Here is a 5301-nt window from a genome sequence, read left to right as displayed (position 1 = left end):
ACTGAGAGAGAGAGATGGATGGTTGGATCTAGATCCAGTTGCTACAAAAGTGAGTTAGAGAAAATCTAAGTCATCTTATGATAGACCCATTAAATTTATCCACCTTAAGTAAAGATCGCTTGTATGGAATATATAATCAACAATTGATAAGGTAGTTACCTTGGCACACTGGGGAGCACTCCATCACTGCTAACAAGTTTGAATCCAAAGGCTTGTACATCCCACAGCACCTAGAAGTAGCAGCCATTCCATCGACAGTAGCCCTTTTCCATGGTCTCTCCATCAACGACACAAATATTTGTGCAACAACCTATGGGACTGGTGGTATTATGGTCATCGTGATCGGTGTAGATATGGAAGAAGTATCCCGGTTTGATCATTGTGCGTGGTCAGTTGTAGATATGGAAGGTAATAAAATGCTTCGTAGCAGAACCTTTCATTGCATGCAAAGCAACTCCAAAGGAACATCATCATGTGGTAATTTCGACGATGCACAGTAACATCAAAATTTAACGCCCCACAACAAAATTAACTCAAGATAAACTAACAATGTGGTACTAATAGGCAGGTGTTACAAGAATCTCACTTTTGATCGATGATCCAGGTGCGCTGCCTCAAAACTTTTTATGATTTATGTTTGGCCGGATTCCACACAAGGGGGAGGGTGCCTGATTGTATGCGGATTATTTTTAAAACCATTTTAATGGAAAAATATCGAACTAGATAATTCTACAAGTGATAATTAATAAAAATAATACAAGTAGCATAATTCTACCATACATCAAAGATAATAAAAGTATACAAGTGATATATTCTACCATACATAGATAATTCTCCTGTGACATGCTCTCTCAGATGCATCCTAGCAAGCCCTCGGTTGTATTGAACGTATATAGTTAGCATGGCAAACTGAGTGAGGATGCAAATTCTTGTTCTAGAGTGTAGCACTCAGAGATCCCTTGAGGTGTTAAATTTACATCATTGGCAAGATTGATCTGCTCATGTGGGTTCCTGGCTTGTGGCCATAACAAAGGCTCAATCTGTCCATCATTTCTAGGTAAATGCTGTGTTTTCCTAAGCCTCTCAGTCCTCAACATTTGCAACCTCATCTCTACTTCTTTCATACTTGGTCTATCTCCTCCTTTGACCCTCAAGCATTCTTCTGTAACTGCGGCAATATCATGAATCTCTTGTTGATCTGCCTCTTCCACAACCTGTGAATCGATTATCCCCATAAGCGCTCCATCTTGAAGTCCTTCAACAAAGTAATGAGACAAGCTTTGTTTTGCACCTAAATCATTGAGAAAAATGGGTTTCTTTCTTGTCAAAAGTTCCTTGAACAATTGTCACCACATGAGTCTCATTGAGTGAAAGGGATCTTGAAGCACCAAAATCAGAAACCTTTGCGGTGAAATTACCATCCAAAAGTATGTTGGAAGACTTCACGTCTCTGTGGTAAATTGGTATAGAAGCTGCTGAGTGCAGATATGCAAGTGCCCCTGCTGCTTCTATTGCAATCCTAATGCGATCATCCCATGATAGCAAGCATTTTATTGTAATATCTGTGTGAAGAAGGTCATATAGAGTTCCATTTGATATGAACTCATAGACTAGCAAGGGCACCTCATCTTCTAGGCAACAACCAAAAAGTTTCACAACATTGCGATGGATGATTTGTGACAAAATAACAACCTCATTGATAAACTGGTCTGTCTCAATTTGCTCCACGATTTTGGACTTTTTTATGGCCACCACACGCTGATCAGATAGGATACCTTATAAACTGTTCCATGTCCTCCATGACCAACAACACGAGTAGTATCAAAGTTGTTTGATGCCGCCTCTAATTCCTCCAAGGAGAATATCTTTGTTTTGTTTGCGGCAGTTTCATATGAGATTAGTTGTTCCAAGAGTAAGCTGACTATATTGTTAGATATGCGCTATTATATTTAGTTTTTAGTTTCTAAAAAAGGGACATGAAGTGCAATCATGCTGTTGGTGAAAGAAACCATCTTCCACGAACAAAGTGCGGCGAGAGCCAAATCACAAGAATGGCTCAAGCTTGAAGTAGAGACGGAGAAGGAGGGAACACCAAGGTTATCTGAGCAATCTTTTTCCTACCCGTGGCTTGATGGCCAAGGGTCTGTATTTATACTGATATTCAGAGTGTAAATATACAAATGTGCCCATAGGAGGTAGGCAGAGGTATATGTCTTATACTGTACAACCAGAGAGCAGGCTAGCTCAATAAATTATCCCTACGGCTAGTAAGATGGTTGTTCTAGCGATGAGTCATCCATTCCGGCGCTGCACTGCACTAGCGTGTCAGGCGACCACCACTTGTGCCATCACGTCAAGCAACCCCACTTGCACCATCGTGTCACACGGCCACCACTTGCACCATCGTGTCAAGCGGCCACCATCTGCACCAGCATTAAATGCCGGTCATCTCGCTGTACATGGGGGGCGGCCTACGGGCCCCCTCCTAGTTGATCTTTTTGAAGGATTGAAGGCTACGGGGGTCCGGAGGCATGGCCTCCGGGACCGCCCTGGAGCCCTTGGCCCCGGATGGGGACAGAGCCTGGTGGTCTTCAGGTCTGGATCGCTGGGGCCAAGGGATGTTGGGGTCCTTAATGGCGACCCCCCAACAGCAGCCCCTCTCAAGGATGGCCAGCGGTGAGACCATCCCTGCAATATCCGGAGCAGGGCCTCTGGTGATCCTGGGCTCTGCGGTTACGGGCCCTCAGCCCTCCGATGATGCTGAACTTGGAAGTGCCGGTCAGGGGTGCAGGCTGAATACCTAACGTTACCTACGGGGGAGAACATTAAATGCAGCTAGCGGTGGGTGATGTAGTCGCATCTGTCCGGTCGGTAGTGGGACGCGTGACGCCTTGGTATTGTAGCATCATGGAGAGCGGTTCCGCTTCCCCATAATTGCGGGGAGAGGATACATGATGTGCGCACGTGTCGCGAGGAGGTTACGGTCCTTTCCCCAATCTATAAGGTGGGGTTTTCGACGAGCATCATTCTCATCCGACACCTCTACTTTTGCTGCTCGAGTTCTTGCACACGCACTCACCAGCCCCATCCCATGCAAACTCCTGGGTAGACAAGCACTCCACACCATTTTTTCAGGGAGACATGGCTCGCTCCGGCACCCGCAGTGGAGCGGGCTCACCACTAAGGGACCGCATGTTGTTGGGAGATCATGCCACCACATTGGCAGCCGCCACCATTGGTGGTGGTGCAGGAGAAACTGCCGATGCCCGTGGGTCAGCAGAATCCCAGGCGACAGAAAACCTTTCACTGCTGCCTAGCCCGCCGCCGGGTGTAGAGCTCCGATGTGCCAGCAGAAAATACCCTCTTCAGACCAGTGCACTGGGTGCGTCGACTGTCACTGAGGCCGAGCTCGATCGGCTAGTCGAGGAGGGGAAGATCCCCTCTAGATCGGTTACACGTGTTCCGCGAGGGAGACTATCCCAGCACCACGGAACCACAAAACTGTGGTCTTCAAAGCCTTCTTCAAAGCTGGGCTTGAGTTCCCAGTGGTGCTGCTCCTTGAGGGGGTGCTTCGGCATTATTTTGTGGAGTTCCCCAGCTCTTAGCTAGTGCCATCGCCCGCCTGGCCATCTTTGAGTGGGCTATGCGGGTGGAGGGTTGTGAGGGGCTCGCAGAGTTCTTTGCCACTCTCCACGAGGAAAACTGCCAGCCGAAACTTTAGATGGAGGACGGGGTGAAGAAATCCCTCAGCTTCGCCAGTGTGAACTTCCAGCTCTGACTGAAGTACCATGGAGTGTTCTTGGTGAAAGCCATCAACGAGCAGTGGTACACCGGGTGGTCGAAGAGGTGGTTTTACTACGTCGTGGGCTTCGGGTCCCCTCTTCGCTCTACCAACTGGGTGATCAAGTACATGCGGACCTCAGTAGTGGAGATGCTCGAGGCCCGGATGACTTCGAAGGTGGAGTTCCTTCTACAGGTGGCACAAAGGATGAGCATGCGCGACCTCACAGAGGAGTTCACAATGCTGCGCATCAGACCCCTCCAGGCGGGTTGGGACTATGCCTTTGAGCAAGGTGAGATAGGCGAAGGTGAGCCAAACACATACTCCGGGCCCGCCATTGACTCTGGTGAGTCCTCCCCGCTATCCAACTTCAAACTCGCAGACGCTGGATGAAGCTGCCGAAGCCGTGGACAAGTTCCTCGGTCAGCCTTCCTCCACCAAGTGGGAGCAATGCATGGAACTTGTAGGGAGCTAAGAGCATCATAACCGGATCTGCTCGCACCTCGGTTCGGCATCCCCAGCGTGCCACAATCCGGTGGAGCCTCGGGGAGCCAGAAAGCATGGCTGTTTTACCGCTAGCATCACGGGCATCGTGGCTGCAATGTCCTCGCTCCTAGCCTAGACTCCAATCATCCTGTTGGGCTCGTGTACTAGTTCGGCAGCTGGGTCGTCCGGGACAAAGTTGGAGGGGGCAAAGCGCCAGAGGCTCGGCCATGACTCTGGGGCCGGAGGTGGTGTGTCCGAAGATGAGGCCCGGTCTGGAGGTGGGGGCCTCGGGGAGGATTCAGCCTATCCGGACCCGACCGTCCTTAGCCAGGGCAGAGGAGGGTGTGAGGCTTCCCTTGATGACCATGGACCCTGGGGGATCCTTCCCCCCATCGATGATGAGGATGTGACAGGTCCGGTGGCAGCCTCGATTGTTGGCGCGAGTGAGCCCACAATTCTCCCTCTTTCTTCTCTCTTTTTCTTTGTGGACTGCACTCATGGTAGTTGCCTTGACTTTGCCTTCTTGTTTGCAGGGGCCGTTGGTGTGAACCCGTCCGGGGCCCTCGCTCCAGAGGTATTGGCTCCGCCTGGAGTCCCGGTGATTCCCCCAGGGGGCTAGAGGTAGCATGCTAGAGGCCAAGGCTTCACCACCCCGAGCAATGGTCTCGAACAGGGTCTTCACTGTCATGACTGGGGGCTCTGGACCCTCTAGGGTGCCTGCCTCCGCTCCTTTGGAGCAGGGCTTGACCCTCGAGGCCCTGACCCCGGCTGACTTCGCACTTCATTCGGAGGCATTGAGCATCTTTGCCTCTGCCTCATCTCTCTTCACAAGCGGGGAGGTAAGGCGATCTCTTGCTCAGAGGCCTCCGAAAGAGGTGGCGGTGCGTCTTTGAGCGATGACTTGGCAAATATTTTTGTTTCTAAGGGACCCTTTGTGGTTGTAATTTATTGGCTGCCGCCCTTACGCTCCTTCGCTGCAACCAGTAACAATTGGTCCTAGTGGAGGCGCTAGAGCGTTCGCAGTGCCAGGCCCT

General features: G+C 50.3%; 1 pseudogene; it reads right to left on the bottom strand.

Annotated features, from left to right (window-relative positions):
- Positions 1 to 896: 896 nt before the first annotated feature.
- On the bottom strand, positions 897 to 2686 carry LOC133922962 (wall-associated receptor kinase-like 9; annotated as a pseudogene).
- Between the last annotated feature and the right edge of the window lie 2615 nt (positions 2687 to 5301).

The sequence above is a fragment of the Phragmites australis genome, chromosome 6 (genome assembly GCF_958298935.1).
Source record: "Phragmites australis chromosome 6, lpPhrAust1.1, whole genome shotgun sequence".
Classification (NCBI taxonomy): Eukaryota; Viridiplantae; Streptophyta; class Magnoliopsida; order Poales; family Poaceae; genus Phragmites; species Phragmites australis.
This window is presented reverse-complemented; position numbering and strand designations above follow the sequence as displayed.